The sequence below is a fragment of the Lithobates pipiens genome, unplaced genomic scaffold (genome assembly GCF_037356315.1).
Source record: "Lithobates pipiens isolate NorthernLeopardFrog02 unplaced genomic scaffold, aLitPip1_a1.2 Scaffold_10, whole genome shotgun sequence".
Taxonomy (NCBI): Eukaryota; Metazoa; Chordata; class Amphibia; order Anura; family Ranidae; genus Lithobates; species Lithobates pipiens.
The window spans coordinates 179,067,911-179,092,707 of record NW_027507686.1 but is presented as its reverse complement, the minus strand read 5'-3'; positions in this window follow the sequence as shown (position 1 = coordinate 179,092,707).

Here is a 24,797-nt window from a genome sequence, read left to right as displayed (position 1 = left end):
GAATAAGGGATGCTGGGAACAGGATGGAGAGCTGTGGATAAGAGTATTGGACACAGGAGGAAGAGCTGTGGATAAGAGTATTGGACACAGGAGGGAGAGCTGTGGATAAGGGGTGTGTGACGGAACCTATCCCCCACACACCGCTTGAGTGTGTATCAGTATACTGCTTCCTAAGTCCTGGAACACGATGCCAATGGATCTGGCTATAGGAACCCCCAAGAACTAGACAACACCAGTCTAGGAGTACATCAGGAATAGCCTTTATTTGAGATCTCACACAAAATATATGCAGCAGGATGACTAAAACCTAACCTAATTAGCATGAGCTAATTATCTAATCAACATTGGACTCCTTCATTCAATTGCAGGGTTAATTAGCACAAACAACAAAACAACAATAGGTGAAATACTCTTTAGAATCGGTGTCAAGCCAGACTAGAATCATTTACATTATACAAGACAACAGACAGGTGGTTAGAGTTGATGATATTAGCATCTAACAGTTTTGTCCCAATAGTATGATTCAGGCACTATTGCTAATATGGCAAATACATATACAGAGTCTGTGTGTCTTGGGGGGGGGGGGGGCATGGACCTGAATCCAAGTAACACCACCTCAGGGGTCCCCAGGCATACAGCTCACAAAGAGCACTGTTTCCCCAAATGCCAGGGCCCATAATCAGTGGGCAAGAGGCTCGCATTCAGTCCCTTCCAAAAGCCTTAGTCCCGGCCAGGTCTGTCACAGGGTGCAAGGCTCAGGAAAGAGCGATGCGAATAAGGGTGCTAGGCACAGGAGGGAGAGCTGTGGATAAGGTGCTGTGGGAAATGTATCAAGATGTAGAGCAGAGAAAGGGCCATTAAGGGATAAGTTTACCTTTTACAAGAAAAAAATGCACATCTTTTTTGCAGGTAAAAAAACTTGCACCTATTACTTTTTTATTAACAGCCTGAAAAGCAGTGGTGGCTGGTGCTTGGGGAAACGCAAACAAACTGAAAACAAATGAAAAAAAAATCTGTTGCAGCCCTGTGCTCATCAAATGCTGTCACTGTACCCATCAATTGCAGCCACTGTGCCCATCAAAGGCTGCCTGGGTGAACTGCGAGTGCCATGCTCACCTTTTTTGACGCCTATTAGAGCCTATGGCTCTAATCAGGTGCTTCAAAAACACCCCCCGTTGCTGTAATTCAGGTGCCCGATGCCCGAAAAGGGGCCAGGCACCTGAATAGGGGGTGGCAGTGGTGGCCACCCCCTATTCAGGTGCCTGGCCCCTTTTCAGGCTATGCATGTGTAACACTGACCCCCGAAGGAGCGGCTGATTTGATTTGGGCCTGCACTCTAGTAACAAAACCCCACTAAATTGCCTCAGTCCCCTTGACACAGCGGTGGTGCAATACAGTACAATATAATATATCACACTATACCTGTATTGTCCTCTCAGGATCCACTGGCTCCACCTGCTGAGAGAAAGCAATACTTCACACAACGAGGTACTTAACCAATGTATATTTTACTATATATATTTGTAAAAAGGTGATTACAGCAATTGTACTGTCATCCAACATAGATTGACAGGATCATGAACTTTGATAAAACTAGCAATGATAACTCTTTGTAATCCAAGGTTACAGCAGATAAAGTTGAATTAAGGATGATCCTAGTGTTGCTTCCACAAATATAATACAGTGCTTGAAGTGTGATAGTAAGTAGGCCTTATGCCTGCCTAGCATCAGTTGCTATACTCCTCCTCCATGGGACTTAGTGTCTCAGCGAGGCCTGTATATAAGTCTGACTAGGTGAAATGGTTTAGAAAACAGTGGGTAGCAACCCGCTCACCAACTGGATCGGAAACTTGGTATGGTGACTTTGGTCCGGTGGTTGCAGCTTGCTTCTGCATCAGCCAGTTCCGTCACTCCGTCCCGTTCCGACAGGTGGACCTGGTCTTCCGATGCTCAAACGAGTGTCTCTGGATCCTCTCAATCCGATAACTGTGTCTCTGGCACTTCAGGTCACTCACACAACCAAGCAGGGTTGCGTTCTGCACGGGTAGTAGGCCGCTTCCTCCGGGAGGCCTCCATGCAGGTCCTCACAGGCAAGCCATGTATTCCCAAGAGACCTAAAATGGCCACTCTGGGTCCTTTTATCTCCTACTCAGCATGCAATGCAAGGGAGGGTGTCCATGGGTAGGTCACTATGAATGAATCTACCCATTGGTCATCGAGGTGGGGGCTGGAGAGAGGGGACGGTGCCCGCCCACCCTTATGGTCGCACCACCACTGCTGGGTGGGCTGACCAATGCACAGCCGTATCATTTTAAAATTGTGACAGCAGGTGCAGGGAGAAGATCCCCAGCCTGCTGTCACACTGGGCCTCGGAGGAGTGCAAGGGCAGTTGCAGCAGTAATAGACAGGTGTATCATATTATAAGAGGTGAACTTATCCTTAAAATATGTAATTTACGGACCCTATCCTTTTCTGAATAGGCAGAGGCAGTGATCTGTACTCTGCCTCAAAGGGAAAACATCAGAGGTCTGCTTAGACCATTAATATTTGATTAAAGCCCACTAAAGGGGCTCCTAATTTTTCTTTAAATATAATGAAAAATAGAATTAATAAAAATAAAATAAAAAAATGGTAAAAAAATAATAAAAAAAAAATATAAAAAACACTGACACCAGTGGTGGAACTACCAGGATCACAAAGGTTGCATTTACAACTGGGCCGCGGTGTTATGCTATTGAGCTCGAGGGGATGGGCCCTGGATCGGGGTAAGGGAGGCCCTTCATGGTTTCTTGCACCGGGGCCCTGAAGATTTTAGTTACGCCTCTGAATAGAAAGCAGATCCTTCAGTTGCCTTCAAATAATTTTCAAGGTTTTGCATTAAAATGCAAATATTGACCAGTTATATTATTATTATTATTATTATTATTATTATTATTATTACATTTCTGATATGAGCCTGTTTATTTGGCAATTACTTTCTTTACCTAAAAAAAATTTCAGTGTTGATAAAAAGTCATTTATTTTATTTTATAATTTATCCCATTTAAATATACACTATAGGTAAGATTATAGGACATAGCAATACAAAGTTATTTACAAATGAAATAAAGGCTTTTTTAAAAACGTTGTGCTTTTTTTTTTTAATACAGTACTAGAAAAAAAAGAGAAAAACAAACAGGAACATTTAAATATTAATGGTTAGAAAAATAGAAGTAATAAAAAAAATGTAACCTAATTAGGAGGAGAAGAATATCCAAAGGTATTTTGGATGTACTTTTCCTATGGATCACAGGAGTGCAGTTAATTCTGCACTCCTCTGATTCATTTTCAGCCAACGACATGCTGAAGCCCGTTGGCAGCTGATGTCACACAGCCAGTGTAGGCTCTGAAAAGATTCTGACCATATGATCGAGATCCCCCCCAAAACCGCTAAGAGCCTCAGCCAGCCCCTCCCACATTCTCCACAGCCTAGCACTCCAGTGAGCACTGGGGCAGAGCAGAGAGCTGTAACTGACAGTCACAGCTCTCTGCTCAGGGCAACTGAGTGATCAGCGATGTGTGATCACTCAGTTCTTACTGCAGAGCCAGCATGAGACAGATGCAACATCGGATCGATGCTGCATCCACCTAGAGGGGTCAATTTAAAAAAAAAAAAATCCAAATTCCATACCTCTCTTTGAAGGAAGTAAAGTTGAGGGATGGCCTGCCCCATCGTAATCCCATTCCATTCTGCTGGTCACTCATCATGTTTAAGAACCACTATTGAGAAGTGGAGGATAGTAGTAGGCTACCCCTTAAAGTGGAATTTTACCCATAACAACTTGATAGAAACTAATAATCTTTAGCAAGAAACATACATTCCACATTAATAATCATGCTACTAAAATTAGTGTGCACTGTACATTGCCTCCAGCACAGTTCTTAAAAATAGAGAGCAACTGAGCATGTGCAGAGCAGAGTGAGACAGTGTATTACTGGATTTTAAACAGTATAAGAATTTTTTTTTTTTTTTTATGTTTACATATACAGTATCTGCAAAATGGGCCAGTGTAAAGTGATTGAGCAGGGCTTTATTTTCTGACTAAAGTTGCACTTTAAGATTTGATTTAGTGTATTTATGTTATAGCTCTCTAAGATTCAATATTTCTAGGGCACAATGTGGATATTGAATGGTGTGGAGCGTGTGAGAGTGACTGTATTATATTTTTTTCCCAAAGTCACTATATATATATATAAATACCCATTGCTGTTTATTTTAGTTCTGTGTAGCATGAAGAAGGGTTAGAATCTGCTTTTATTGCTATCTGTGTCTGTGTCCTTTCTGGTGAGATTTATTTGTAGAGCACTACTGTCACCAAAAAAAAGTGTTAAAAAGCTCAAATTTTTTGTAGGTGAGGGTAAATCTTTTAATGGAATCACCTGTTCTGATGACAAATGTCTAAGAGAGAAGTGTGTCTCACATTGTAAAGCGCTCACTTTAGTTCTTATTGTGACTCCTAGAGAGGAAAATAAAGGAAATATTCCCAATGGGACAAAGCTAGCAGAAATTGATATTATTATATTGATATTTTTACCATTCCCTTTTTTAACCTACAATTAAACACATTTTTTTTATTTTAATGCATTATTTAATGCATTAAGTCTTCTGTGTGCAGCTCCCCTCCCCTAATACTTACCTGAGGTCCCTCAAGATCCAGCAATGTTGCAGGAGTGTCTCGGCTGCCCAGGACTCAATCAGCCACTGAAGAGAGAAAGGGGGCGGGGCCAGGTCATGGCTCCGTGTCTGAATGGAGCTGTGGGAGCAATGAACAAGAGGGAGGGGGCAGGCGAGCCGAGGAGGGATCCAAGCAGAGGAGGATCTGGGCTGCTCTATGCAAGACCACTGCACAGGGTAGGTAAGTATGACATGTTTGGTATTTTTAACTAAAAAACATTGAGACATTTTTAACAAAAAAACAAAAACAAAATGAGACTTTATAATCACAAAACAAGGTTCTGAATTGGTAGAATTCTCACATAAAATCAAATATAATTAAAAAAGTATATTACCATTAATTTCTTGCAGCATATGCTCTGGTGGTCACTGGAAATGTCAAGATCTTCCCTGTCCCAGTGTCTGTTCTGTGGAAGGCGGATCACACGTTACTACTTTTGATAAGACTCGATATATGTTTAATGGAAGATGTACTTATGTGCTAGCAAAGGTAAAATTGTCAAAATCAGTACATACTGCTATACCTTGACAAGATCTAAAAACAAACAAACAAAAAAAAACATTTTAGGATTTATGTATAACAAAAGCGCTAATTGCCCGGAGAAAGTGTTTATCTGCCAACTATCAAAAGTGCCCCCATAGCAAGTGGCAAGGGGCAGTGGCCCAGAACAACAGCAGGGGACCTGAGAACAGGAGAATTAGGGCTACTCTGTGCAAAACTGCCCCACCGAGCTGTTAAGTATGACATGTTTGCTATTTAAAACAAAAAACTCCCTTACAATCACTTTAAAGTTTGTTATACCTAACCTATCATATTTATGATATGTGTATGTATATGTACCATGTAGTTGTGTTAAAAAGTATCCTGTTTTCTTTGTATTTCTTCCTTTGTGTGAAATTCATATTGATCTAGCCAGCCCCTGTGCTTTTCTATTGTAAACTGACCACACTAGGCATCAGAAACTCATCCTTCTCAGCATAGTCAAGTTTCTGGCTGTGCTGGGAGAACAGCCTGCCTATCTTCCAATGGCCAGACCTGTACTGACATGTCCCTCTCCACTAGGAAGATCAGTGTACTGCTATTTACTGCCTCCTGCTGACACACACTCATCCTCATCTCTTATGCAACTGAGAACAGAGGTTATGTGATCACAGTTGTGCTCAGAAGTTTACATAACCTGGCAGAATTTATGATTTCTTGGCCATTTTTCAGAGAATATGAATAACACAAAAACTTTTCTTCCACTCATTTTTAGTGTTTGTCTAAAGCCATTTATTATCAATAAACTGAATTGACTGTTTTTAAATCATAATCACAAGAGAAACTACCCAAATGACCCTGATCAAAAGTTTACATACCCCCGTTTTTAATACCGTGTATTGCCCCCTTTAACATCAATGACAGCTTGAAGCCTTTTGTGGTATTTGTGGATGAGGCTATTTATCTTCTCAGATGTTAAAGCTGCCCATTCCTCTTGGCAAAGAGCCTCCAGTTCCTGTAAATTCTTGGGCTGTCTTGCATGAACTGCACGTTTGAAATCTCCCCAGAGTGACTCAATGATATTGAGGTCAGGAGACTGAGATGCCCACTCCAGAACCTTCACTTTATTCTGCTGTAGCCAATGACAGGTCAACTTGGCCTTGTGTTTTGGATCATTGTCATGTTGGAATGTCCAAGTACGTTAGATGCACAGCTTCCTGGCTGATGAATGCAAATGTTCCTCCAGTATTTTTTGATAACATACTGCATTCATCTTGCCATAAATTTTTACAAAATGTCCTGTGCCTTTGTAGCTCACACATCCCCAAAACATCAGTGATCCACCTCCGTGTTTCACAGTAGGAATGGTGTGTACCTTTCATCATAAGCCTTGTTGACTCCTCTCCAAATGTAGTGTTTATGGTTGTGGCCAAAAAGCTAAATTTTGGATTCATCACTTCAAATTACTTTGTGCCAGAAGGTTTGAGGCTTGTCTCTGTGCTGTTTGGCATATTGTAAGCGGGATACTTTGTGGCATTTGCGTAATAATGGCTTTCTTCTGGCGACACGACCATGTAAAACATCTTTCTACAAGGGCCTCCTTATTGTGCATCTTGAAACAGCCACACCACATGTTTTTAGAGAGTCCTGTATTTCATCTGAAGTTATTTGTGGGTTTTTCTTTGCTTCCTGAACAAATTTCCTGTCAGTTGTGGCTAAAAAATGTTCTACCTGACCATAGTTTGGTTTCAATATAACCCCTAATTTTGCACTTCTTGATGAGTGTTTGAACACTGTTGATTGGCATTCTCAATTCCTTGGATATCTTTTTATATCCCTTTCCTGTTTTATACAGTTCAACTACCTTTTCCTGCAGATCCTTTGACAGTGCTTTTGCTTTCCCCATGATTCAAAATCCAGAAATGTTAGTGCAGCACTGGATGAAAGATGCAAGGGTCTGTCAGAAGTCCAGAAACTCATTGACCTTTTATACAAACACACTAATTACAAGAAAACAGATCACAGGTGAGGATGGTTACCTTTAATAGTCATTCAAACACTTTTGTGTCAACTTGCATGCATTTTATCAGGCCAAAATCGCCAGGTTATATAAACCTTTGATCAGGGTCATTTGGGTAGTTTCTGTTGTGATTATGATTTAAAAAGAGTAAACACAGTTGATTGATAATAAATGGCTTCAGCCAAACACTAACCATGATTCAAAAATCAATATATCTTACGCTGCACTAAACTGTGCTACAACATGTAAGTCTGTATCTTAGTCTATTCACATACACCCACAGACACATGTAAACATATATAAGAAAATATATAAAAATGATGTACATACAATTAATAATAACACTATAAAACAATTCAAAATATTAAATAAAAAATATATAATACAAATTGCTCATGTGGCTCAATGTGATCAATATGCTAGTATTATCCAGTGAGGGTATATAAAAAACCCTTTATATGCACTAGCCAAAAAGTGCTTCCATGACCAAAATTAATTCAGTGATGCTCTTATTAAAAACTTGACCAATTTCAATAGAAAAGCATGACAGTCATATTGCAAAACTGTGGCAAAAGTGCATGTTCACAAATCAGTTCCGCAAACGTGTTTCTGTACCACAGTCCTTATTGGAAAACAGTCCTATAGATGGTTTGTGAAGATCCTGCTGAAAACCATATTAAAGTGCATATACGTTATCCAGTGACACTTCTAATGACATGCTCCTATATCCATCTGTGCTCCAAATCGTGCATTGGTGCGATCCGGTGACCCCCTAGGTAATTATGCTCAACAGAGCGTGTGACTCAGCTGTTACACTTATGCCACGTACACACGGTCAGACTGTCCGGCGGACTTAGCCCGGCGGACAAACCGCCGGACTTTGAAGCGGAGGTCCGCCAGACTTGCCGAACGAGCGGACCTGCCCACACACAACCGGACTTTTCCGGCGGACTAGGTCCGCCGGTCTATGGCGAGAGTCTGCCGTACTTTTGAAAATGAACAGACTTACCCACACATGGAGGAAAGTCCGTTCATTTTGAACGCGGCTCCAGGTAGGGGGTATGGACTTAAAGGGGGCTCCCGGATTCCAATAAGCCCCCCGCACGCAGACCCCGACAACCAACGGCCAAGGTTGTCGGGAAGAGGCCCTTGTCCTCATCAACATGGGGACAAGGTGCTTTGGGGTGGGAGGCCGCTCAGGGGGGGGGGGGGCGCTCGCTTGTCCCCACCCCCTTTCCTGACCGGCCGAGTTGCGTGCTCAGATAAGGGCCTGATATGGACTTTGGGGGGGACCCCCACGCCGTTTTTTCAGCGTAGGGCTTCCCCTTTAAGTCCATACCAGGTGACGGGGCCAGTGACGTGTCAATCTCGCCGCCAAAAGAGGCGACATTGACCTCCTTCGCTAGTCCCGGCTACCTGGAGCCACGTTCAAAATGAACGGACTTTTCTCCATGTGCGGGAAAGTCAGTTCATTTCAACAGTCCACGCGGACTAGCACACAGACGACCGGATTGCCCACCAGACTCACAGTTCGGCGGACAATTTTTGAGTTAAAACTACTTTCAAAGTCCGCCGGACTTTTGGGACCAAGTCCGCTGGATAGTCTGATCGTGTGTACGCGACATCAGTCAAAACACGCGTGAGAACCATAGCAGGGTTCTATGCTGGTTACTGGATCCCAGATTCCCAATGCAGTATGTCAAGGGTACATGAGAGAAAAAACTCAATAGTGTTAGTATCGCTTTTAAATTTTATTAAACAAGATAAAGCACACTCCCCTGATGGGGTCTCACGTGTACAAGGTGCGTCAGTGCACCGCTCTTTGTAAGGCGTATATGATACCAAATAGGTAAGGGTATGGTGTATATCACATCCTAGGCAGACAAACTACCTCTCGTTCTGTCCTGGCCCCTCCATGATTAAAAATGTTTTTGTGTTATCATTCATATTCTCTGAAAAATGGCCAAGAAATCATAAATTCTGTCAGGGTATGTAAAGTATATATATATATATATATATATATATATATATATATATATACAGAATTCCACAAAAGTGTGTAAACCCCTCACATTTTGTATATATTTTATTCTATCTTTTCATGTAACAACACTGAAGAAATTACACTTTGGTACAATGTAAAGTAGTGAGTGTACAGCTTGTATAACATTGCAAATTAGCTGTCCCCTCAAAATAACTCAACACACAGCCATCTAAACCGCTGGCAACAAAAGTAAGTACACCCCTTTGTGAAAATGTCCAAAATGGGAACAATTAGCATTTTTCTCTCATGTGACTCATTAGTATTACAAGGTATCAGGTATGAGTTGGTAGTGTTGGGGCTGGGCTCAGCCTTTCTTTCTCTGAGCTGGTCACTCAGCTGTCAGTTAATTGCCAGCTCCTATCTCTCCATTGTGACTCACCTGTTGATGATATTCTATTCATTAGTCCTGCTTACTAAAGCCATCCAGCCTAGATGATCTCTGCCTTCATCTTGTCAACATCACAGAGACTCTCTCCTGCATGCCTGTTAAAGACTTGCTTGGCTGACATTCCTTCTGGCTCCAGATCCTACTTGCTGTTCCACTATGCTGATTCCTGGCTTCCTGACTTTTTGGCTTGTCTGACTATCCATTCCAGTCACCGAACTTTGTGTTTTGACTATGTTTATTCTATTTACTTTTATTACTATTAAACAAGTGGGATTTAACTGTAATTATTTTTCAGTCTGATTCATAGTTTCTGACACTAGGTTAATGCTATTTTTAAGGCCAATTCAGAACATGCAGTTATTACACTTGTTGGTAATATTTTTTCTAGATTGGATGACCAGAATCACCGATCAGTTGATCAGTTGATCAGTTTTCTATAGCGTTACAGATGCTTGCACAGCTCACCTGGAATCTCCCACTGTGGCTGCTCTGGTAACTGTGTTGCAGGCCATCATTGCTGCTGCTCTGGTCTTTGTGCAGGAACCTGCCTTGAGTATTACCTCTGTAAGAGGTATGTCTGCTTTTGCTCCGCATCCCCAGCTATTTGGGGGCAATCCAGTTCAATGCAGAGGGTTTCTCAACCAGGTTGAGATATACTTTGAGATGCTGCCCCAGGCGTTTTCCCACTGACAGAAGCAAAGTAGGTTTCATGACATCTTTGCTTTCTGAGAGCGCCTTGGTCTTGGCAAACTCTCTATGGGAGAGAGGGATTTAAAAGTGTATTTGACATTCCCGCATGCTCCGCTTCTTCTGCCAAGTTTGCACTCCATCAAACAGAGTAAGAGAACTGTTGCTGATTACGCCATTGAATTCCGTACTTTGGCAGCAGAGGTTGCATGGAACAACGAGGCCCTCGTGTCTGCTTATTCTCATGGATAACATCATGGATAACATCAAAGATGAGATAGCAGCCCAACACATACCCACTGAGCTGGAGAGGTTGATCTCCTTTTCCATTCTTATTGACTCCAGACTCTGAGAGAGACCTTGCATTAAGGAGTGCTTGTGGAAGCCTCCTGTACATTTGGCGCTGAGCTTTGCAGTCCCATCCTTACCTCTCTCACCTCCCATGCTGGTACCGAGTTGGTCAGTGAAAGTGAACCCATGCATTTGGGCTTTACACATCTCTCTGGATGAGAGAGCTCTTAGGAGGAGGGAGAGATTGTGCCTTTTATTGTGGCCAGCCAGGTCACTTTTTGAAGTCTTGTCCTACCTGTCCAGGGAAGGCCCAAACCTTGAGGTCCTGTCATGGACAGACCTTAGGTGGCGTTGTTTTATCCCCAGTTATCCAGAAGGATAAGTCCCTGGTTCTAGTTACCCTTTCTTGGGCTGAGTTGTCCGTTGAGATACAGTCTCTAATTGACTCTGGGGCTGCAGGCCTGCTAATTGATGCTGCTTTTGTATAAAAGTACTTGATTCTGCTGCAGCTGCATGCCACTCCACTTGCCACTGAGTCTCTTGACAGGAGACCTTTAGAGCCTGCCCATGTGACTCATGAGACTGCTATTTTGTCCATGGCCGTAGGGGCTCTTCCCCATGAGATAATCCAATTCCATGTTATTTCCTCACCTAAAATTCCACTGGTTATTGGTTATCCTTGGTTACAGAGGCATAACCCCTCTTTCAATTGGCTTTGTGCTGAGGATCTCTCCTAGTCGCCACAATGCAGTAAGACATGCTTGCAGAAGGTGGCTAAGGTCCTGTGCACCTCTTCACTCTCCTCCCTGCCAGAGGAGTACCGTGATTTTAGTAATGTCTTTTGGTAGTTTGCCTCCACACTGGTCATATGATTGCACAATTGACCTTCAACCTGGTGCCATACCCCTTCGTGGCCGGATTTACCCTTTGTCGGTCTCTGAGGAAAAGGCCATGAGGAGTATGTTGCAGATGCACTTTCTTGAGGTTTCATCCGCAAATCCTTTTCTCCTGCTGGTGCTGGTTTCTTCTTTGTGAAGAAAAATAGTGGTGAACTGAGACCTTGTATTGATTATAGGGGTCTCAATTGTCTCATGATTAGGAATGCTTATCTGATTCCATTGATTACGGAGTTATTTGACTGCCTCGAGGAAGCAACGGTTTTCACAAAGCTTGATTTGAGAGGGGCATACAATCATGAGGATTAAGGAGGGCGACGAATGAAAGACTGTGTTTAATACCAAAACAGGCCATTATAAGTACATCGTAATGCCATTTGGCGTCTGTAACGCTCCGGCAGTTTTCCAGGAATTTATTAACATTGTCTTCTGAGATTTGTTGCAGTTATGTGTGGTGGTTTATCTTGACGATATGCTCATATTTTCCAAGTCCCTAGAGAACCACCACACAGATGTCTGTCGTGTGCTTCAGAAACGAAGAGAGAACAATCTCTATTGTAAATTGCAGAATTGCAAGTTCCATCAAGAACAGGTTAAATTCCTGGGTTATGTCATTTTCGCTGCTGATCTTTTGATTCATTTAAGAAGTTGCCCACATCTAAGGAACTGGCCTCCATTTTGGCTCAGGAGATCTTTCACTTACATCGGATGCCCAAGGTGATCGTCCCTGACAGGGGTAGTCAGTTTGTGTCCCAGTTCTGGCGAGCCTTTTGTGCACAGTTGGGAATTCAGCTTGCTTTCTGCTCTGTGTATCACCCGCAGCCTAATGGGGCCACAGAATGAGCCAACTAGTCCTTGGAGCAGTTCCTACATTGCTATATTTCTGTCCATCATAACAACTGGTCAGACCTCTTACCTTGGCCGGAGTTTGCTCACAATAATGCCTTGAATTCTGCTTCCCGATAGTCCCCGTTTATGACGAACTATGGTTTCCAGCATTCAATGTTGCCTGACTTTGTTCTGCAGAGTATCCCTGCTTTGGAGGAGCATCTCCGTGGTCTTCGTTCCACTTGGACACAAGTCCAGGAGGCTTTGTGAAATGCCAATGATAGGTACAGACTCCATGCTGACCGCAGACACCTACCTGCACCTTCCTACTAGGTTGGGGAGAGGGTCTGGCTGTCATCTTGCAACCTCTGACTCGGTGTTCCCTCCCTGAAGTTGGCACCTCAGTTTATTGGGCCTTTCCATATTCTCTGCAAGATTAACTCAGTGGCTTACTCTTTAGACCTTCCTCAAATGTATTCCATACCTCCTTATTAAAACTTTTGGTCTGCAACCGCTTTACCACCTCAGTGTCATGTCATCACACTGTACAGGTTGAGAACCATGAGGCGTATGAAGTACAGTCCATTGCTGACTCACGTAGGTTCCATGGGAGCATACAGTACCTGGTGCATTGGATAGGGTACGGTCCGAAGGAACGCTCTTGGGTCTCATTCTCGAATGTACATGCCCCTGTCCTCCTCTGTGATTTTCATAGATGTTTTCCCCTCAAGCCTGGTGGTCCTCTGAGGGGGAAGGGGTCATTGAGAAGGGGGTACTGTCAGGGATGAGCTCAGTCCTTCTTTCTCTGAGCTGGCCGCTCAACTGTCAGTTAATTGCCAACTCCTATCTCTCCACAGTGACTCACCTGTTGATGATCCCCTGCCTGTCAGTCCTGCTTACTTAAGCCATCCATCCCAGATGATCTCTGCCTTTGCCTGGTCAACATCACAGAGACTCTCTCCTGCATGCCTGTTAAAGACTTTCTTGGCTGACTTTCCTTCTAGTTCCAGTTCCTGCTTGCTGTTCCACTATGCTGATCCCTGGCTTCATGACTTTCTGGTTTGTCTGACTATCCGCTCCGTTTACCGAACTTTGGCTATGTTTTGACTATGTTCTTTTTACTTGTATTATTATTAAACAAGTGTGATTTAACTTTACTTCTGTCTCGGCCTGATTCATGGTTTATGACAGAGAACAGGTGTGTTCAATTTGGTGTTATGGCTCTTACTCTCTCATACTGGTCGCTGGAAGTTCAACATGCACCTCATGGCAAAGAACTCTCTGAGGATCTGAAAAAAAGACTTGTTGCTCTACATAAAGATGGCCTAGGCTATAAGAAGATTGCCAAGACCCTGAAACTGAGCCACAGCTTGGTGACCAAGACCATACAGCAGTTTAACAGGGAAGATTCCACTCAGAACAGGCCTTGCAATGGTCGACCAAAGACATTGAGTGCTCGTGCTCAGCGTCATATTCAGAGGCTGTCTTTGTGAAATAGACGTATGAGTACTGCCAGAATTGCTGCAGAGGTTGAAGGGGTGAGGGGGTCAGTCTGTCATTGCTCAGACCATACGCCGCACACTGCATCAAATTGGTCTGCATGGCTGTCACCCCAGACGGTAGCCTCTTCTAAAGATGATTCACAAGAAAGCAAGCAAACAGTTTTCTGAAGACATGCAGACTAAAGACATGGATTACTGGAACCATGTCCTGTGGTCTGATGAGACCAAGATACATTTATTTGGTTCAGATGGTGTCAAGTGTGTGCTGCGGCAAGGAGTACGGGTGAGGAGTACAAAGACAAGTGTGTCTTGCCTACAGTCAAGAATGGTGGTGGGAGTTACAGTTTTTTGTGCCTCCAGCACAATATACACCTGTATCTACCCTTTATTGCTGTTCTCTAATAGAGCCATCTGCAGGGCTAAGGGGGTGTTGTGTGACTAAATTACAGTATACCCCTTTATCTCTGGTGTTCTATAATAAAGGCATCTGCAGGAGTTAGTGGGTGTTGTGTGACTCCAGCACAATATACACCTGTATCTACCGTTTATTGCTGTTCTCTAATAGAGCCATCTGCAGGGCTTAGTGGGTGTTGTGTGACTCCATTACACTGCTGTTTTACCCAACTCCCTTCAGGCCATTACCATGTCTGGAAGGCCAGCAAGGAGAGGCAGACAGGCGCGAGCCGATAAAAGAGGGCAAGCAGGCTCTGTGTCTAGAGACAACAGTGCTGGTCGTGGACGCGGTGCATTGTCATCAGCACGTGGCCATGGGACACGCTTGTCCTTCTTTTCGGCAGCTGGACATGTTGAACCGCAACATGCCAACGACTTGGTAGAGTGGATGACCAAGCCCTCTTCATCCTCCTCATCCTCTCTCACCCAGTCTCAGGGTACTAGCAAAGCAGCTGCTAACGCATCGTCTTCCCTCCTCTCAATGTCATCATCAGTGACTCCTTCCCTAGACCCACCACGTCCTCCTGAGGAGTCTCCTGAACTCTTTGAGCACAGTGTTGGGTACATGCTCCAGGAGGATGCCCAGTGTTTTGTGGGCTCTGATGATGACACTCAGCTAGAGGAAGGCAGTAGCGTGAGCGCAGAGAGAGGGGATGCTCAAGAAGGACAGCAATCTGGCGGTCATGTTCCACAAGCTGCAGCATACTGCCAGGTTTGCTACAGCGATGAAGAGGGAGGGGATGATGAGGGCACTGACTCCACGTGGGTGCCTGGTAGGAGAGAGGAGGAGGAGGAGGAGGAGGCACATGTCCAACGAGGCAGGATGCCCTCCGGGGGCCAGCTTAGGGGCAGCACACCGACTGAATCACACCGCAGAGCTCCGCCTGTGCAGGGCGCTGCCTCTGCGCGTTATTCTAAAAGTTATTTGGTGTGGGTCTTTTTTGAGACGAGTGCATCAGATCGCACCGCTGCTATTTGCAACATATGTCTCAAGCGTATCTCGCGTGGCCAAAACATCAGCCGCTTGGGCACCACATGCTTGACCAGACATATGTTGACCTGCCATGCAGCTCGTTGGCAAGCGTACCTCAAAGACCCACACCAAAGAACAAAGCGGACCTCTCCTTGCTCCTCATCAGCTGGCATCTCCAACCCCACTAGACCTTCAGTCCTCTCTGAAACCTGCTCTGAGAGGAATGAAGGTGTAGAATTAGGTGTGTCACAGCCAAGTGCTTCCTGGAACTCTGCTAGCGGTACACCCACGTCCGATTATAGCAGGCAAATGTCCCTGCCCCAGCTGCTGGACCGGTGAAAGAAGTTCACTCCCAGCCATCCACATGCCCAGCCATTGAATGCTAGCTTGGCTAAATTGCTAGCACTTCAACTGCTGCCTTTTCAGTTGGTAGACTCGGCCCCCTTCCGTGAGTTTGTACAATGTGCGGTTCCTCAGTGGCAGGTCCCCAAACGCCACTTTTTCTCACGGAAGGTGATTCCGGCTCTCTACCGGCATGTGGAAGGCAATGTCCTTGCCTCGCTGGACAGGGCGGTCAGCGGTAAGGTGCATATTACCGCTGACTCCTGGTCCAGCAGGCATTGACAGGGACGTTACCTGTCTTTCACGGCCCATTGGGTCACTCTTCTGGCAGCTGGGAAGGATGCAGGACAAGGTGCAGTAGTGTTGGAGGTTGTTCCGCCACCACGCCTCCAAAATGCTACTATTGGTTGTGACACACCTCTCTCCTCCACCCCCTCCTCTTCTTCTTCCTCCATGGCCTCTTCCAGTGCTCTGTCCTCAGAACCAGCGGTGCTCCGTAGGCGTTCCAGGGGCTACGCAAGTACGCAGGCAAAACTATGCCATGCCGTGCTTGCGCTGGTTTGTTTGGGGGACAGGAGCCACACTGGGGCGGATGTTTTGTCAGCTCTGCAGGGGCAGGCCGAGAGGTGGTTGACGCCACGCCAGCTTAAGCCAGGAATGGTGGTTTGTGACAATGGCACCAACCTCCTCTCCGCCCTCCTACAGGGACAACTGACCCATTTGCCCTATGTAGCTCACGTCCTTAACCTGGTGGTGCAGCGGTTCTTGGGCAGGTACCCTGGCTTACAGGATGTACTGAAGCAGGCCAGGAAAGTCTGTGTGCATTTCCGCCGATCATTTAATGCCTGTGCTCGGCTGGCTGAGCTCCAAAAGGAGTTGAACCTGCCCAAGAACCGCCTTATATGTGACATGCCCACCAGGTGGAACTCAACGTTGGCCATGCTGCAGCGACTGCACACGCAGCAGAGGGCCATCAATGAGTACCTGTGCGACTACGGCACCAGGACAGGGTCAGGGGAGCTCGGTTTTTTCTCACCACGCCAGTGGGGGATGATCAGGGATGCATGCACTGTCCTGTCACCGTTTGAGGAGGCCACAAGGATGGTGAGCAGTGACAGTGCATGCATCAGTGACACTGTACCTCTTGTCCACCTCTTGGAGTATACGTTGCGTGGAATAATGGACAGGGCACTTGAGGCAGAACAGAGGCAGGAAGAGGAGGACTTCCTTGCCTCTCAAGGCCCCCTTTATCCAGACAGTGTTCCTGCTGTGCCACCCATCACACAGGAAGAGGATGAGGAGGAGGAAGAGGAGGAGGAGGATGATTGTGTCAGCATGGAAGTGGAGGCTGGCACTCAGCATCAGCAGCAGCAGCAGTCTTGTAGGGATGATTTACAGTCCCAAGAAACACGTGGACTTGTACGTGGCTGGGAGGAGGTAGCTGCGGATCATGTTGCCCTTAGTGACCCGAATGCCTCAGCTAACCTACGCTGCATGGCCTCCCTGATCCTGCAAAGCCTGCGGAAGGATCCTCGTATTCTTCGGATCAAGGAGAGGGACCATTACTGGCTAGCCACTCTCCTTGATCCACGGTACAAGGGTAAGGTTGCCGACCTTATTTTGCCATCGCAGAGGGAGCAGAGGATGAGACATCTCCGGGAGGCCTTGCAGAAAGGTCTGTGCAACGCGTTCCCAGAGACTGGGAGGTTACAAACTCCTGGTCCTGGACAACGTGTTGCTGAGGCATCGGTCAGAAGGTGCGGTGGAGAAGGTGGCCGTCTGACTGATGCTTTCAGACAATTTTTTAGTCCGCAGCCCCAAGGTATGATCGGTTCCAGCAACCATCGCCAGCGGCTGATTTACATGGTGCAGGAATACCTAGGGGAAAGGTCAGACTTGGACACCTTTCCCACCAAAAATCCTCTGGCTTACTGGGTCTTGAGGATGGATCACTGGCCAGAGCTTGCACAGTATGCAATTGAGCTACTGGCCTGTCCTGCATCCAACATCTTTCGGAACGCACCTTCAGTGCTGCTGGTGGCTTTGTTACCGATCACAGGGTGCGCCTGTCCACCGAATCAGTTGATCGACTGACCTTCATCAAGATGAACCAGTCTTGGATCACCCACAGCTACCAAGCACCTGAAGCTGATGTAACCGAATAATTTTTTTTGAAATATCACATCCCTTCAAGACTGCCTATGCTGATGCTGAGTGACTGTCCTGTTATGTTGATTGTCTATCCTCTTCCTCCTCCGCTGATATGTTGGAAGAACATTTCTGGTTCTGGGTGATGCCATTAGCCCAATTTTTCTGCCCCTGCAATAAAACTAGAGTATATGGGAGAGGTTGCAGTGTGGTGGCACCAGCACCAGTGCCTAAGGCCCAATTTTTCTGCCCCTGTTTAACAGGGGCGTTCAAGTACAATTTTTGATGCAATGCTTTGCAGCAGGGCTAATTCCTGCAATAAAACTAGAGTATATGGGAGAGGTTGCAGTGTCGTGGCACCAGCACCAGTGCCTAAGGCCCAATTTTTCTGCCCCTGTTTAACAGGGACATGTAATTACAATTCTTGATATAATATTTCACAGGAGGGCCCGTTCCTGTGCCCACCCAGAGTAACTGTGAGGACTTATAGTGTTGTGGCACCAGCACCACAACCACCAAAGGTCAATTTTTCTACCACTGTTCAACAATGGCATGTAATTACAATTCTTGATATAATCGTTCACAGCAGGGCACTCCAGCGCCCAGCAAGAGTCACTTTGAGGGCTTACAATGTTGTGGCAAAACCAACACCTTGTTCCGCCATTTCTGCAGAGCATATAGGGCAGGCCCCTACTTTCAAATATCCAACTTACAAACATCTCCTACTTGCAAATGGAAGGAGACAACAGCAAGTGAGATGAAAAAAGATGGACGACAAAACAAATTATACAGGGGTGATAACCCTTCCCTATGTTTTCCAAAAAGCTTAAAAATTGTTTTTTTGACTGGAGCTACGCTTTAAAAATGTACCAGTTGAAAATTACAAACAGATTCAACTTAACACAACAAACCTACACAGTCCCTGTCTTGTTTGCACTGCCTGTATACTGCTGTTCTGAGTATATAGGACCTGGGGGCCACACGCATTTTCTTTTTTTAATATGGGTACAGGATTCCCCTTGATAAGCGTACAAGACCCAAAGGGGCTGGTAATGGGCAGGGAGGGCTACCCATGCCATTTTTCTCAATGGTTTTCAACCATATTGCAGGAACCAGATATAACATTAAAACCGCAAGCAGTTTTCAATGATGTTATTTCTGTTTAATGTCATTTTGTGCAGGGACTGTTCTAAACACGGGAAACACATGGCACTTCACAGGCATACTACAGACACCCCCCAGGCACCATATTTAAAGGAATATTTCACTTTTTTTTCACTTTAATCATCATTAAAATCAGTGCTCCCGCCAAAACGGCCATTTTAAAAACATTTTAGGCATTGACCCATGTCCCCTGGGGCAAGAAACAGGTCCCCAAACCCTTTTTAGGACAGTATCTTGCATATTAGCCGTTAAAATTAGCACTTTTAATTCCGAACGTTCGAGTCCCATAGACGTCAATGGGGTTCTAAAGTTCGTTCGAATTTGGGGTCCGTTCGAAAGTTCTGGTGCGAACCGAACCGGGGGGTGTTCGGCTCATCCCTACTCATCAGTGCCCATAAGTGCCACCTCATCAATGCCCACCAGTTCAGCCTATCAGTGCCCATCAGTGCCACCTCATCAGCGCACATCAGTGAAAGCAAAAAATTACTTATTTACAAAATGTACTGATAGAAAAAAAGTAAAAAACTTTTCTTTTCAAAATTTTGGTCATTTAAAAAAACAAACAAAAAAAACATAGCAGTGATTAAATACCACCAATAGAAAGATCTATTTCTGTGAAGAAAATTATAAAAAAAAGTATTTGGGTACAGTGTAGCACGACCACGTAATTGTCATTCAAAGTGCGGCAGCGCTGAAAGTTGAAAAATGGCTTGGGCAGGAAGGACATGTAAGTTCCTGGTAGGCAAGTTGTTAAATAGGCTCTGCCTGACTCAAGATGGTTGCCAGAGTCACATGGGGCACCATTATCTAATTATCTTCCCCAGTGACCCAAGAAACCATATTCCTCTTGAAATCCCCTCTAACTGCAATGCCAATGTACCACCTACAGTGGAGAAAATAAACTCCACCTGCCACAGGCACAGGTGAATAGCTGTAGCCATCCAGCAACACTCAGTTTTAGTGCTGAGCCCTAAAAAAGTCCTCTGGCACCAAGGAGCACTTATGAATGCAGATACGCACCCAGTTATGACTTCAAGAAAGTTTGCACACCAGATCACATGTATGGTCATGCGCTCCTCCCAACTCCTGCATGATAACCAGCAGTTATCAGTCAAAAAATCTGTTCTGTATGAGCCATTAAAGGCCATTAAAGCATACACATGATCAGACTTTTTGACAGCAATGGTCTGACAGACATGTTTTATCGGACAATCCGACTGTGTGTATGCTCCATCGGACAATTGTTTTCGGTTTTTCTTCAGACAAACATTTTGTGCATGGTCTAAAACTTTCCAGAAACAAATGTCCAATGGAGGATAATCCGATCATGTGTACACAAGTCCATTGGACTAAACCCCAAAGTACAAACACGCATGCTCAGAACCAATGCTAAAGATCAGACAGCAATAGCAGAAATTGCCCAAAGGGTGGCAGTAAAGAGCTGAAAAACGTGTGATTTGGGGACTGTTGGCTGAAAAAGTTCTGCCGTGTGTATGCAGAACAAGTTCACGGCCCACGCCCCTTCAGACAAAAATCCACAGAAAAGTCTGATGGAAGTCCGATCATGTGTACAAGGCTTAAGAAATCCAGAAAAGTTATCAAAGGAAAAAGGAAGAAAGGAAGAAGTTTAACGATTATGTTTATAGATTTTTTTGATTTGTCATGCCTCAATAGCTCAAGTTTCATGAAAGTACATTTTACACCATGATTCATTTGTTTTAAATGTTAGCAGGGGCAATTAATATATGTGTTTTCTCCTATTTTACAGCCTTGCCATAATAGTTCTTTCCTAGTAACTGCTGAAATGAAAACATGTTCCTTAAGTGAATATTCCACTTGTTTAAATCGGGTTTTCCTGTTTCTGAGTAAAGCAGTGTTTGTAAGTAAACATGTTCTCTAACTAGTTAATGTAATCTGAAAAGTACATTTCAATATTTTTAATCTGCACTGTACTGAATTTAAAGCCTAACTCATAGATGTGTGAGTGTGTAAACTGGCAATATAAATTAGACATGGGCAATTCATTTTGTTCTGAATACAAATTCAGACAAATTTTTGGTTACTCTGAGCTGGTTGTTGAGTTGGTTGTTAAGCAGCGGGTCGGGAAGCCATCATCTGTCTTCCCCAGATGAATGTAAAAAAAAGAATGCCGATGTCATGTCAAATAGTGTCACCCATCGGATAATGTCTGCTGTGTACTGCGCATATGCAGTACACAGGACAAGCAGATTCCGAAAATATCTGAAGATGAATGGCGCCTGCGCCGTGAGTCCAGTTTCAAGCCCCACCATCCAAGTAGACCCTCTAATATGTGCAGCCCTATGTCCACTTGGATGGTGGGGCTTGCACCTGGACTCACAGCGCAGGCGCCTTTCAGATTCTGAGATTTTTTTAATCTCCTTGTGCTCCGTACTGCGCAAGCACTGCGCCTGCGCAGTACACCGCGGACACTATTCGACAGGTGGACATTTTTGGACAGAACACCGGAATAGAAAAAGGTTTAAAAAATGGCTTTGACCCCCCTCAGTTTATACCAGGTCTGATATAGATTTTAAGGGAAACCCTATGCCAAAATTGAAAAAAAATGGTGTGGGGTCCCCCCCAAAATCCATAACAGACCCTTATCCGAGCATGCAGATCAGCAGGTCAAGAAAGAGTGGGGGCAAGCAAGCACCCCTCCCTCCTGGACTATACCAGGCCACATGCCCTCAACATGGGGGGGTGGGTGCTTTGGGGCAGGGGCCAATTCCAGCATTCTTTTCTTCATTCATCTGTCAGTGGGGAAGCCAGATGACAGATGATGACTCATCTACTTCCCGGCCCGATGTTTAACAACCAACTATTCTTCCCACAGAATTCAAATCGGACGGTTTTTGACCTCTCCGAATTCTAATTGTTCTGAAAAGGTGGAATTTGACAGAAAATTAATAAACAAAATTCATTTTAAGGAAAACAAAATTTAATTTAATGAAAACTAAACTAAACGATTTCAGAAACCAAATGCATTCCATAACAAAACTAAATTAGTAACATAACAAATCTATCCGAAACTAAACAAAACACATTTTTCAGTTCTGCACATGTCTAATATAAATGAATGCATCAACCCCTAATATATGTTATAACACAGGAGTATTGTAATTGTATTGTAATATATAGGGATGAGCTTCATGTTTGAGTCGAGCCCATGTTCGACTCGAACATCGGCTGTTCACTCGTTCGTCGAATTCCGAACATTATGGGCCGTTCGCTCCAAATTCAAGTGGCGCTCATGGCCCATAATTCACTGCCGCAGTGCATTGCTGGCTGATGATTGGCCAAGCAAGCGCTATGACCCGCATGCTGGGCCAATCACAGCGCCGTCTGTACAGGGAGCTGTAGTTGGCCAAAGTTGGCAGGGTGGCCTTGTGTAGTGTGTTGCGTCGGTGAAGAGAGAGATAGATGGAGAGACAGTGCCTTTGAATTCCATTTCATAGTTTCATAGTTAGTAAGGTTGAATAAAGACACCAGTCCATCCAGTTCAACCTGAGTGTTCACAATCATCCCTATCCCTGTACATTGCACACTCACATTGGTCCCTACCCTTAAGGAGCCCACAATACAAGGTCCCCACTCATATACTAGGGCCAATTTTGGACAGAAGCCAATTAGCCTACCTGCATGTCTTTGGAATGTGGGAGGAAACCGGAGTACCTGGAGGAAACCCACACAGGCACAGGGAGAAAATGCAAACTCCAGGAATGTAGTGTCATGGTTTTGGATTCGAACCAGCGACCCTTCTTACTGCTAGGTGAAAGTGCTAACCACTACACCACTGTGCTGTCCATTTGAAGCTGTAGCAATCACAGTAGGTGTATTGTGCCACCTGCACAGTATACAGCTAAAGCTACCCCAATTGCTGGTGTTCTTCTGATCCTATACCACAGACAGCTGCTGCAACAATTACAGTTGGTGTATTGTGCCACCTGCACAGTGTGCACCTAAAGCTACTCCAATTGCTGGTGTTCTGCAGGGTCCTATACCACAGACAGCTGTAGCAATTACAGTCAGTGTATTGTGCCACCTGCACAGTGTACACCTAAAGCTACCCCAGTTGCTGGTGTTCGTCTGATCCTATACCACAGGCAGCTGTAGCAATTACAGTCGGTATATTGTGCCACCTGCAAAGTGTACCCCTAAAGCTACCCCAATTGCTGGTGTTCTGCTGGTCCTATACCACAGGCAGCTGTAGCAATTATAGTCGGTGTATTGTGCCACCTGCACAGTGTACAGCTAAAGCTAACCAAATTGCTGGTGTTCTGCTGATCCTATCCACAGACAGCTGCAGTAATTACAGTCAGTGTATTGTGTCACCTGCACAGTGTGCACTTAAAGCTACCCCAATTGCTGGTGTTCTGCTGATCCTATACCACAGGCTGGCAGCTGCAGTAATTACAGTCAGTGTATTGTGTCAACTGCACAGTGTACGCATAAAGCTACCCCAATTGCTGGTGTTCTGCTGATCCTATCTGCAGGCAGCTGTAGCAATTACAGTCGGTGTACTGTGTCATCTGCACAGTGTGCACTTAAAGCTACCCAATTGCTGGTGTTCTTCAGATCCTATACCACAGGCAGACAGCTGCAGTAATTACAGACGGTGTATTGTGTCATCTGCACAATGTGCACTTAAAGCTACCCCAATTGCTGGTTTTCTTCAGATCCTATACCACAGGCTGGCAGCTGCAGTAATTACAGTCGGTGTATTGTCATCTGCACTGTGTGCATCTAAAGCTACCCCAATTTCTGGTGTTCTCATAGTAATAATACTACAGACAGGAAAATGATTCTGCTAGCTGCAGTATAATCAATATATACGTCCTAGCTTTATGCAGCTACATCTCCCTGCAAGCCATAAGTATGTCTGGAAGGCCAACAAGGAGAGGCAGACAGTCACGAGCCAATAAAAGAGGGCAAGCAGGCTTTGTGTCTAGAGGCAACAGAGCTGGTCGTGGACATGGTGCATCCTCATCAGCACGTGCCCATGGGACATGCTTGTCCTTATTTTCGGCAGCTGGACATGCTGAATCGCAACATGCCAAAGACTTGGTAGAGTGGATGACCAAGCCCTCCTCATCCTCCTCTCTCACCCAGGCTCAGGGTACTGGCAAAGCAGCTGCCAATGCGGCCTCTTCTCTCATCCCAATGGCATTAGTCACTCCTTCCCTAGCCCCAACATGTCCCAAATGCCACTTTTTCTCACGGAAGGCCATTCCGGCTCTCTACCGGCATGTGGAAGGCAATGTCCATACCTCGCTGGACAGGGCGATCAGCGGTAAGGTGCATATTACTCATGGTCCAGCAGGCATGGGCAGGGATGTTACCTATCTTTCACGGCACATTGGGTGACTCTTTTGGCAGCTGGGAAGGATGCAGGACAAGGTGTAGTAGTGTTGGAGGCTGTTCCGTCACCACGCCTCCAAAATGCTACTACTGGTGATTGTGGCACACCTCTCTCCTCCACCCCCTCCTCTTCTTTTTTCTCCATGGCCTCTTCCTGTGCTTTGTCCTCGGAAACCAATGGTGCTCCGTAGGTGTTCAAGGGGCTATGCAAGTATGCAGGCAAAAAGATGCCATGCAGTGCTTGAGCTGGTGTGCTTGGGGGACAAGAGCCACACTGGGGCAGATATTCTGTCAGCTCTTTTTTTCCCCATGCCAGTGGGCCATGATCAGGGATGCATGCACTGTCCTGTCACCATTTGAGGAGGCCACAAAGATGGTGAGCAGTGACAGTGCATGCATCATTGACACTGTCCCTTTTGTCCACCTGTTGGAGCACACGCTGCATGGAATAATGGACAGGGCACTTGGGGCAGAACAGAGGCAAGAA